Here is a 12,971-nt window from a genome sequence, read left to right as displayed (position 1 = left end):
GAGTATGGGGTTAGAAGACCCATCCCACGAGAAGTTTGCTGTGGGGTCTGCATGGCGAACCAACCTTTCGTAGCAGAGCAGTCTCTGTATCTCTTTCTGCTTTAAGCGGTGCACCTGCTGCAGCTTGTCAGCTCCTGGCCCGCAAGTGTCGGTAGTGTACTCTGCCGGAACTCCAACCTCACCCCAGCAGCTTCTCTTCCTAGTCGAGACTGAACTCCATCATTCAATTTAGAAAGAATGGGAATTCCCAACCAGGGCCATAAGACAGCCCTTTAGCTCTGCGCTTCTGTTTCCTGAGCACTTAGGGAAGGGCTGGACATGCTTCATTTACAAATGGCATCACGGTGCATAGAAACATACACTTTTGACTCAGTGGTAAAGGTTTGGCCTGGGCTCAGCTCCCAGCATGGAAAAAGAGTAAAAAACATTACTAAAACAAATTACCATACAAAAATTTTAGCCATTTAGAAATTCTTGACTATCTCAAATAAGAATTGAGAACTGTCACATCAGAGTGTAATGTAAAGAAACACTCAGGATTTCAGAGCAGCAAAAAGACTCGGTTTAAAATCCGTCTCCACTGAAGTCTGTAAAGCCAAGGGTTCCACACTGCCTCCGTTTTCCCTGTAAGTGGGGTACTACCAACCCTGCTTCATTAGGACGCTGTAGGAAATGCAGCATCCAGCACAGGGTTGGCATTCAGGAGAAACTAAATCATCAGTTTCTAACCTGTGAGTCCTGACCCCTTTTAGGGTCTACAAGTGATCGCCTAAGGACATAGAAAACACATATATTTACATTATGATTCATAACAGTAGCAAAATCACAGTTAGGTAGAAGCAACGAAAATAATTTTATGGTTGGGGTCGCCTCAACATGAGGAAGTGTGTTAAAGGCCACAGCATTAGGAGGTTGAGAACCTCCGCTCTAAATGCTTTCGAATCTGAGCAGAAAAGAGAAGGTAAAACACAAGTTACCATGGACGTATTCTTAGTAACCGAGTTGGAAGGTTCTAACCAGTTTGCTACCGCCTCTGTGGCAGTGACTTCGGCTTGCCTCCTATGCTAGGCTCATAAAGGGAGGAAGTCAAGTCGGGCACCATGGTGCAGAAATGACACAATCACACCGCAGGGTACCCTGGGTTTGTTTGGGTTGTTGAGGTGACATTTAATTACTAAGGAACAGTAAACAATGCTGTTGTCACTGCACCATAACTACCCAGGGAAAACATTTTCACAGTCTACCTGCTTGCCACGGCTACTGACTGGTGAGTGCAGCCAAAGCCTGCTTGCTTGCCTGGGTGGGACATTCCTTGGGCAGTTTTGGAGTTGCTGAGTTGTTTTGTTTTTTTTTCACTGAAAAAGTATTGTTTGGGCTCTGTTTAATTAGAAATTGGGGAACAGTGGAGCTGGAGCTGTCTAGCCAGGGCAGGTCTGTTTTCATGGAACTGCGGTGGGGGGGAGGGGGTCCGGGATTGGAGGAAAGGGCAGGTGTTGAGTGAGTCTCCTAACACTGTGGGGAGTTCGGATCCAGAATGAACTGTCCCAGAGCAGGTCACTGGTTATGCTGGAGGGAAATGAGCTTCATGTGCTGTACATTTAGCACAGTAGGCTGTCTGGGATGCTGTACTGGAATACCATTTGGGGATGGGGACGGGACATTCCCCCACACATGATTTACAAGTGCTCTAGCACTGGGCCACAGCCTCAGCTCTGAACAGTATTTTAAAGATTTTGTTGTGGCCCTTTCGCTTTAAAAGTATAATTTTCTATTATAATATAGGTTTTGGTTTTGTTTTGTTTGAGTCAGGGTCTTGATGTATAGCCCAAGCTGACCTTGAACCCATGATCCTCCTGCCTCAGCTTCCTGGGTCCTATGATTAAAAGTATGTACCACCATGGCCACTTTATAAAGTAGTGTTTTAAAGCCATAGCAACCTGCCAAAAAAAAAAAAAATTACATACAAATTTGATCTTTCAAAAAGATGTATTATTTTGTTATATCCACGTGGGTATTGTTTGTGGGTAACGTGAGTTCAAATGCCCATGGAGTGCCAGATCTCCTGGAGCTGGAGGTACAGCTTGATGAAGATATTGGGGACCTCACTCAGGTCCTCCTGGAGAGCAATTCAACCCCTCCCTCCACAAGCCGTCTCTCCAGCCCCCTATGTGTGACTTCAAATGTTGTGAGCAGTCTATCAGGGCCAGGCTGATTAGTTTTGCACAACACAATGGATGTCACAGCCAAAGACCCATGGGCTGACAGATCAGTGGGCTGGTGTTATTGGAGTGGAGTAAACAATCCCTGGGTGTACTTAACTGCCCATTTTAATTGCATGTAGTGTTTCTTGCACCAAATGGGAATTCAGTGAGTCTGTGTAAGGAGGCCACACCCAATAGCCTGTGAAGGAAAATCTAACTCTGGAAAGAAACTTTAGGCCAGATTTTTTTTTTTTTTTTTTATTGTTTCTCTAGGCTGGCCCCAAATTTGGAGTGTTCTTGCCTCCTACTGTGGATTTTGCTCGTCTAATGTTTCTTTAGACTTCAGGTCTCAGTTTACACTCTAAAATTTAGTTTCCTTATTCTCACCTCATCCCCACGGCCTCCAAATCTGGTCTAGCTGTCTCTTCTGGGTATTTCCCCTACCTTTGTACCCAGCACACTTTGTGTTTGGGGTGTGTGTGTGTGTGTGTGTGTGTGAGAGAGAGAGAGAGAGAGAGAGAGAGAGAGAGGAGAGAGAATGTCATGGAGCCCAGGCTAGCCTTGAACTCACTGAGTAGATTAGTTTTGTCTTTCCCATAGGCTGAAAGCTCTGAGGACAAGGTTCTTTCATCTCACCCTGCAGCATCCAGCACAGTGCTTGGCCCAAGAGTGGCATCTCATTAAATGTTTGTTTGACAAATGCATTTATTGCATAAAAAGTGGGCTGAGCTCTTGCATAGGGTCCCGGCAGACCAGGCTAAAAGTTACTCTGGCTAAAGGCAACTAAGTTATTTGGCCTTTCAGAAATAAAAGCTAACAATAAGAGATAATTCCCCAAACAGAACAATTCTAATAGGACTAATAATGAGGTTTCCTCTGCTTTAATCTTCACAAAAGCAAATTACTCTAAATAACCTATGGTATTTTGTCTTCATCTCATTTAGAAAGTAGGTTTTTGAGGGTTTTTGTTTGTTTAATTTTATGTTTATGGGTGTTTTGCCTGCGTACATCTGTGTACTGTGTAAGTACAGTGTCTGCAGGGTGAAGGTGGATAATGGTCTCAAAACTTTGTAAATAGTGGGGTATTAGTTTTATTTTTAATTTTCTCATGGTGCTGCAGACGAAATCTTGGGCCTTGGACATGATAAACGTAGGCTATATCCCTGAGCTCTTTAAATGTAGATAAATGTAGCCCAGAATATCTGGAGATCGTTACAAACATTCAGAGAGAATGTGTTTGATAGCCATTGTGGAGAATGGGAGTTGGCCAGTTCAGAGTAGAAATGCTTCCAGATTCCTTCTACAGCTGTCTAGCCCACATGTGCTAATATGAATCTGTTTGGTGTGTTTTACAGATGGAAGCCCATTTTAACCAAACACTTGGGTTTCCTGGCTTACATAATGTGATTTCCAAACACTGGCTGACCTACATCAGAGAAAGACTGCTTTTCTGATGTAGGCAAATAAATAAATTAATGCAAATCACTTGCCAAGTGACCTCATTACTCCACCCCACTGTAGACTCAGAGGGGCTGGAGTTAGGGAAGAAATGTGTTCTGCATGTGCTGCACTTTGTTTTATAATCTGCAGAGATGAGAGTCTGGGTGCGCATGTCTGCAGTTTGAAACATGCAAAGATTTGTCTTTGGCAAACCCCATTTGTCTTGGTAACAACAGTCAGCAGCGCCATAAAAAGTTTGCCTGCAAAAGCAACAATGTAGCAATCCTGACAAACAGGACATTTTGCTGAGCAGTCTGCCTGTTCTCACTTTTATAATGGTTTAGTAGAAAAAGATGTAACTTGCCTCAAAAAATAGCTTTGTTAAGGAACTCCTGAGACGGAGCTTGCATTTCTGTGACTTTTAATTCTACTTTAAATTCTGTGGCTGTTCCAGTCTCCAGATTTCTTTGTGGTCACATCAGTTTTGTTCTGAAGAACCGCTGTAGAGAAGTGAGCAAAAGAATATTAATCATTGCAGCTGTATGCACTTAGAAGCAGTTAGTCGTGCTAACGTTGCTTACACAGTTAAGGACAGGGATCTGAGCTGGCAGCCTGGCTCAACAGGTAAAGGTGCTTTGCCACCGAGCCTCACAGCCTGAACTCAGCCCCTGGAGTGTGCTTGGTAGCAGGAGAGAGCCACGCCCACCACGTTGTCCTCTGACCAGCACTCACACTGTAGTGCACATACACACCTCCACGCACACAAACGCAAGATAAATGTTTTTGAGATATCCTAGTCTTTCTGAGAAAAGGGTTATAAAGTAGGACGGGCCTTTCAATGATGGTAAAATAAGGTGCTCTTGAGGTGACTGCTTATTCTGACGACATGAGCGCGGCTCTAGAAAACTTTGCAAGTGTTCTGCTTGCTTGTTTCTTATTGGTTTCCTTAAAGTTACATGTACAGTGAAATGTAGGGCACTTCTTGGAAAAGCCTATTATTGAGCTAGTACAGAATGTGAACCATTCCTTGCCTGAAATACAGGACCGATGTTTACAGGGCAGTTGTCCAAAATAGTCCTGGCTGGCTTGAAGCATTTCACTCTTCAGCACTGTTACTTAAAACACAAGCCGTTTTGGTATGCAGGAAATCCACTTACATTCAAGTTTAAAATTCTACCGAGAATCTACCACGGAATATTTATGGTTTTGTGACTTATTGCTTCTAGCAAAAGTATCTTTCCTGCCTTAAAGTATTTTCAGAGATGTGCTACATGCAGAAGACTGTTAACACTTTACATGCTGAAATGCCGGAATGTGTGAAAAGCAGTATGGCCTTCAGTTTTCCCAAAACTTAGCCAAACTCCAAATGAAGAGCAGAGAAATCCTGTGCAGAGTTGAAAGTTCTTCTTGGAGCCAGACATCTGCTGCTGCCCGAATCTCCAAGCTCTGTTCTTTTCAACCGGATTCCGTTCTTACATGCATAGCTTCTGCTGGATGAACTTGAGAGCATTTATAGCAAGCAGTAGGACAGGCTTTGGTCCATTTTTGTCATACAATTTAAAAGGTTTACACATTATCAGGTTTGTTTCTCCATGCAGGCTTTGTCCTTTTGTCCTTCACAGATTAAGCTTGTTGATCGTTCGCCAGCACTGTAATAGAATAGAGTCGCTTCAAAAGTCAGCTCACCATTTCAAAGATGTCGACTATGCTCACTTGCCCCAATCACAGTGGCTCCAGGGCCAGGCAGAATGTTATGGGATGGGGTGGGGGTGGCAGAGCAAGATGCTCAACTGTGACCCTAGGGATTAGAGAGAGCTCATTTTTCATAGCAGTCTCCCGCCAGCTCCCAAACCTTTCTCCTCCGGATGGATTTCCCCTTGTGGTCCGTCTCGCACTGGCGTCTGCAGAGCCCCTGTAAGGGGGGCTGTTTTGGTTTCTTTCCATCGTTGTGATGAAGTGCCCCAAGGAAAAACCTTCGGAGAGAAAGGGTTATCTTGGCTCACAGTTCCAGAGGAATGGAGTCCATGATGGCGAGGAAGGACTGGCATCAGGCACAGAGAGCTGACTGGTCCCCTGGATCCACACTCGGGACACACAGAGAGAAGGGCCTGGCTCTGTTCGCGACTTCAAAGCTCACCCTTTCTCCAGTAAGACTGAACCTTCAAAAGGTTCCACAACATTCCCATACCGCGCAGCCAACCACGTGAGCCCATGAAGGATGTCTTGTAATCAAACCAGGGACCAAGTCATCAACACAAGGGTTTAGGGACCATTTCAGTTCTAAACCAGAACAAGCTCCCAAGTAGAAAGAGGGTCACTAAGGTGTGTGTAGACTGTTGTTACTTGATCGCATAGTCCACAGTCACAAACTTTTGTAAATGACAGTAAGATGTCCCAATGTCCAAAGGCTGGACACCCAGACCTACAAAAACACTGTTGGTCCAAACTGCCAGATGCTACAGAAAAAAAAAAAAATTTAGAAGCTAAATCATTTAAGAAATCTTTATGTGCAGAGATTTGTAAAAAGAGTCCAACGAAGGTTTATCAAATTAAAAATAAAAGTTAAAAAAAAAAAAGCCCTACAGAACCAAAGCCGCCAAAGGTATTATTTTCCTCACAGCAGAAAACAATTTAAATAATTGCCCATGGGAAAAAGTCAGCATGAGCCTTCAGACATCAGCATTGCCTAGATTGGGAGTGCATTGCTTCAAGAGGTTTATAGGGGAGACTGGAGGTGCCATTCACCTGAAGAATGAACTAGCCATGGTGACTTTTTGTGGCTATTTTATAGCAGTAGCTCATTTCCGGTGATCCCCGAGGTAGTCTTCAGGTTCAGTGGTTTATTAACGGGACTCCTGAAACCCGGGAAGCTTCGATGCTCCTACGTACAGTGTATTAATGAGAAAGAATACAGAGTAAAATCAACAACAGATAAGGCACAGGACAAACCTAGCATGGTGGTGAACGTGTGTAAACACAGCACTCTGGAGGCTGAGGCAGCAAGAGTTCAAGGCCACCCAAGGCTCTATCTAAGAAAAACCTGTCTCAAACTCCCGCCCTCTCAAAGCTTCTAGGTTGAGGTTTTTGGTTTTTGTTTTGTTTTGTTTTTCCTTCAGTGAAGTTACACAAACAGCCTTCCATGTACCCAGCAGGGTTTGTGATACTGTTCTCTGAGTACATCAGTCACACGGGCATGGCTGGCAGCCTGTATGGCTGACCTTCAGCATCCTGCTCCACCAGCCATCAAGCTGCTACAATGCATGACCTCACCATATTGTTATCTTAGGCTATCTGCCATAAACAGAAACACTCCTATCAGGCAGGAAACTCCAAGAACTTAAAAGTCACCTTCCAGGAGCTGAAGAGCCGAGCCTCAGTTTAGACTGTAACAGGTGACAGCGAAGCCTGCTCTGCTGATCCCCATAGCTGTGCTGTTTCCTAACCCTGGAATGGGGTTAGGGGGCAGTCGCTGATGTCACCACCTCTCCAGATAAACGGTCTTTCCTGAGCTACTTTCTCAGTTTGGCTCTGCTCAGGTTTCTATCACTGTGATAAAACACCAAGACAAAAGCAACTCAGGCAGGAACAGGTTTATTTCACCATATGGTTTGTAGTTCATCACCCAGGGAAGTCAGGGCAGGAAGCTGGAGGCAAGAACTGATGCAGAGGCCATGGAGGGTTGCTGCTCACTGACTTGCTCTTCATGGCTGGCTCAGGCTGCTATCATATACATCCCAGGAACACCAGCCCAGGGGTGAGGTAGGCCCCCATCCATCAAACACTAATCAAGGAAATGCAGCACAGACAATCTGGTTACTTCTCAATAGATACTGTCTCTTCTGAAATCACTTTAGCCTCTGTCAGTTGACATAAGACTAGCTGGCACAGGAACATTACTTTAATGCTTAGTTCTATTATGTAGTCATGATAAAAATCGATGCTTACGTGCGAAGGAATTGGGTGTAGGTCTGGTTCATAAAACTACAGCCATCTGATACTGAAGTTTAAAGGTAGCTTTGGTTGTGTGAAGTAAAGCCGTAAGGTTGTTGTTATGTGGAAGAACCATTGCACCCTCCTCTGCCAGTTGTCTGGATGGGGCTATGTGAGAATTGTCCCGCCTACATTAAGGAGATCTGTGGCACAGTCAAAACCGGAAAGGGAGCAGACTCTTCTGACTCTACTGAAACAGTTGGGTCCCATGATGAGTACAGGCACTTAGTGAAGGCACTGACATCTATTGTAATACAGTGGCTACATGGTTTGAATGTGCTCCCAAAGATCACAAGCTGGAGATGTGGTCCCCATGCAACAATGTCCAGGTGTAGGTCATGAGAACTCTGCCTCAAGCCTTGTTTAATGCAGACACCCTAGGACAGCGCCACCTCAGCAGTGAGGATCTTTAGAAAAGGTTGAGAAAGGCCCCTCCATCTTCCTCTCCCCTTCCTCACTGTCCTGTCTTGCCCTCTCCCCTTTGCCATGGGATAACAGCACAAGGGGCTTGTCAGGGGCTGATGCCTGGATCTGGGCTCCTCAGCCTGCACAGCTGTGAACAGACAGACATCTGTTCTTCATGACTTCCCCTGCCTGTGATAATCTACAGTAGCAGTGGGCGCGCACACACACCCACACCCACCAATGCATTTAGCTGATGTAGGACCTGAGTTACTTTGGGTAAGTTTCTAAATAATTTCTGACTGTGGAGGCACTTTTTAAAAGGCATCTTGCTTGGGAGGAAGAGGCAGGAAGATCAGGAGCTCAAGTCGTTCTTAGATACATAGTATCGAAGTTGTCTCCAGACACATAGTATCGAATCGAAGTTGGGCCCCAGATGGAAGTTGCTCTTAGATACATAGTATCGAAGTCGCTCTTAGATACATAGTATCGAAGTCGCTCTTAGATACATAGTATCGAAGTCGCTCTTAGATACATAGTATTGAAGTCGTTCTTAGATACATAGTATCGAAGTCGCTCTTAGATACATAGTATCGAAGTCGCTCTTAGATACACAGTATCGAAGTCGCTCTTAGATACATAGTATTGAAGTTGCTCTCAGATACATTGTATCGAAGTTGTTCCCAGACACATAGTATCGAAGTTGTTCCCAGGTACATAGTATTGAAGCCGTTCTCAGATACATAGTGAGTTCAAAACAAGCCTGAGCTACATGAGGGACCAGCAGATCTCCAAATTCCAGGCCGGCCTGGTCTACAGAGTTCCAGGACAACCAGAGCTACACAGACAAATCCTGTCTTGAAAAACAAGCAAACAATATCAGAGAAGTTTATTTTGAAGGATAATTTGTAAGTTAACTCCAAGTTTTCAAAAGACTGCCTCATAAAAATATAAAATGTTTACCGACATCATCAACTTTACAATTGTTCATGGCAGAAAAGACCACCTCACATGCTTGCCATCGCCATGGAAGGTGACGTCGCTACAGATCCTTCCGTCACTGCCAGCATTGGCAATAAAGGAATTTTATCAACAAATCTTAAGGTTCTGTTTTTTAAAATTTAAGAATTTTTATTTCTAAATACTTTGCATTTTTATTGTTACAAACTTGGTTTTTAAAGCTTAACTTAGTTCTTTGGCAATTCCATCCATGTATACAATCCATTCTGGCCATCTCCTCACCCATCTCTGTCCTAAGCAGTCCTTTCCCACCAGATCCAGGACTTTGGCTTGTTCTGTAACCCATTCAGTTTAACCAGTCCTTGTGTCACCTTTGTATTGGGATTATCCACAGAGTCTGGTGGGGTCACCAGGGGGTACACCACTAAAGGAAATGACTGCCCTGCCCCGCCCGACTCTGTCAGTGTGGGGTAGAGCACTCTAGGCTCCTCCTCAGTATCTGTCTAGCTCTTGAAGAGACCACCTTTTTTTGTGCATAGCCAGCCATCCACAGTCGTTGAGAGACTATGGTTATAAAGGCTGTGCATTGTCAAAAGATGGCAGCTCACAGCCCCTTCCCCAATCTTCAGATTCTCACATTCTTTGCCTCGTCGTGTGCAGTGTTCCTTGAGCCTCGGAGGGGATGGTATAAATGTCTGTTTAGGGTGAACACTGAACTGTCACTCATTCTCAGCTTTGTTTTATTGGGGTTCCTTTTGATGAACATGAGTGGCAGAGGTCTGTGTTTGTTTGCTACGCTTTCTGTCTGACTATGGGGGACATGCTGCTCACGGAGCAGGGCAGGGTGCTGGCCTTCACATGGTTCTTTGCTCTTTAGCAGTTATAAAATCTTCTATGAACAGATGCTGGGGAGATCTGACATTATTTAGGGGGAAACACATGATGTCATAGGAGGAGGTCAACAAAAGACTGGGAAGCAAGTTTTTTTTCTGAAGGAAAACTCATCTTTCAGGGAAGATTGGGGGACATTCTGACAGGATAATTATAACAGTGAAGGCAACCGAGAATTAAAGAAAAAGTTTTGATAGAAAAAAGATTTCTTTCTGACCACAGTCCTTCAGAATGAAATAGAATCACAGGCAGAATTCAACAGCTTGCAGATGTCTACAATACAGAGACGACTGGGGTTCACTCAGCAGAAGTGGGGTTCCTCACAAGAGAGGAGATCTGTTCTCCAGCATTTTTCAAGCCCCAGCACGTTCCGTTGGTGAGTCTGGACACTTGTTTGTAAAGAACTAGAGTAGAAACATCTCAGAGTGCACTTCACACAGAGCCAGCAATGGCAAGCATCTTCCCCTGGGGTGGGATTTTCACATGGAAGCAACAAAGACTGGAAGGTCTGAGGTTCTAGAAGTAGAAGGTAAGTTCGTGGCCGGAGCTCTTTGCTGCCTTAGCCATTTCTGATTGGGTCTTGGTGATGCTTTTGGTCTAGAACACAAAGTGGAGTAAAAGATTCTTAAAAAGCGTGGTTCAGGAATGAATGACAGATTTGCATCTAAGGTCCAGAAACCAGAACCTGGGAGACTGAGGCAGGAGGATTACCACAAGTTTGAGCCCAGCCTGTTCTATAGTCTTGGATTTTTAAAAATATACCTTGATCTTCTGCTGAATGGGGGGTAATAAGGGGACTGGGACTGGGGGCTGACTGGAATGGGATAAAAGCTGAAGTATTGTAGTTCTGTTGGGGAATCTGCTGTCGGAGCACAGGGAAACTGTCTTCCCCAAGCGCTCACCAGAGTCTGAACTGACAGCATCTGAAAACCATTAGAAAGGCAGAAGCTCAAAGAGGAGAGGAGAGAAAAGCCGAGCTGTCAGTCAAGACCTCAGGGGGCCATACTTGAGAAGAAGCAGTGGCAGGAAGGGGCTGAGGGGACATTGAGGGGACATGGAACCCTGGGAGGACAAAGCTACTGGGAAACACTGGCCGGATGTTTGACTCAAGAGGCCAAAGGGCCAAACTGAAATATCTAAAGGGCAGAACTAGATACCGCATGCGTGTGTGTGTGTGTGTGTGTGTGTGTGTGTGTGTGTGTGCGTGCGTGCATGTTCACACGTAGGGGGTTATGAATGGATGTGGTATGTGTTGACCCAAGGCTGACATCAAACTCTATTGACCTGTATTGTTCTCCTTCTTATTCACTGGAAAAGGTTCTCTCAACCAAACCCAGAAACTTGCTGATACAGCTAATTTAGCTAGCTAATTTGCTCTAGGCTGGACTTATAGCAGGCTGCCATAATTAGCATTTATGTGGGTGCTGGGGATCTGAACTCGGGTCTTCATGCGTGCACAGCAGGCCCTTTATTCAAAGCTTATGTGATTCAACTAAAGCAGGGCTTAGAGGGAAAGCTACAGTGATCAATGCATTATCTTACACACAAAGGGCTGGCAATGTAGCTGGTTGGCAAAGCATTTGGCAGGTGTGGCTGAAGCCCAGGGACAGACCCCCAGCACTGGGGAGGAAAGATGGCTATCATAAAAAGGCGATAGCTCAAGAGCTGGAAAAACAAAAGTAAATCAAATCTGAAATCCAAAAGTAATAATAAGCGATGAGCTGAAATCAAGCAAAGACATAAGTAACCTTAAAAAAAAATCAATATAAATATCAGTTCTTTGAAAACATGAATGAAATTGATACATTCCCAAGACAGATTGAGAGAAGAAAGCAAACAGGGAAATGTCTGCATTCTACAGACATTACAACGTTGAGGCATTTAAATGTCAAGAAAGTGAAAAATGGCCCATAGAAGAAGGAAATATATTTAGAAGGTATAAAGAACATGTACAGGCTCTGGGTGTGGTAGCACAAATCTATGATCCCCAGGTGGGAGCTGAAGGCCGGAAGAACAGGAATTCAAGGCTAGCCTCTGCTACATGGGGATTTTGAGGCCAGCCAGAGATACACAAGGAATATTTTAAAAGGAACACTTGCAAGTCACAAGAAGAAGAAAGGGGGAGGAGGAAGGAGAATCATTACTGAACTCAATAAAAAGATGCTCAACATCAGTGACCACGAGGCCATGCAAATGGAAATCATATCACTTCGTACCTAACATGGTAGCCAATGTGGTAGCCTAAGCCAAAAGTAATAGGTTTGCGCTGCAGAGAAACTGGGCCCTCGCATCTTACAGCAGGGATGTGCAATCATGCTGCTACTTTGGAAGACATCTGGCAGCTGCTCCCAAAGTTCAAACAGTTAACCCTTGACCCAGCAACTCCATTCTTGCATATGTACTCCGGGGGACTGAAAACCTTTGTACGCAAATACCTGAACATTCACAACAGCCTCGAGTGCAAACAGGTCAGCCGGTGAAATGTTATGTAGCCATACAACAAAATGCTACTTAGACACTGGAAAGGAATGAAGTATGGAGCATGTTGCACATGCCTGGGATCTTGGCACTGGGAAGCTGAGGCAGGAGGATGGAGAGGTCAAGTCCAACCTGGACTGTGTAGCAAGACCCTGTCTCCAAAGCAAACAATAATGGAGTCACGTGTCAGTACATGTTATAACATGGATGAAAAATGTTATGCTAAATCAAAGAAGCCAACCACAAAAGACCACATATGTGTGATCTCCTTTATATGAAATGCCCATAATAGGCAAATAAATGTTGGCGACAGAAAGGAGATTGGTGGGTGCCTTCTGCTGGGAGGGAATGGCTTAGAGAATGCAAACAGCTGCTAATTAGAACACTTTGCCTTTGGGGTGGGTAGGTGAGAGACCCTGAAGCTGGTCATGGAGATGGCTGTAGGACTTTGAACACACTAAGACCACTGACTGCGCCCGTGGTGTGGCATTAATTGTGTGCAGTGGAAATTATATCTCTACTAAACTGTTCAAACTATGGATATCCTTCAAAATCCACTCATGTGTTTCAGGTATGAAATGGTCTTCTAAAAAAGTTTATTAAAATAGG

Source organism: Phodopus roborovskii, unplaced genomic scaffold, assembly GCF_943737965.1.
Source record: "Phodopus roborovskii unplaced genomic scaffold, PHOROB, whole genome shotgun sequence".
NCBI lineage: Eukaryota > Metazoa > Chordata > Mammalia > Rodentia > Cricetidae > Phodopus > Phodopus roborovskii.
The sequence above is the reverse complement of the archived record's forward strand: the minus strand, read 5'-3'. Positions refer to the sequence as shown.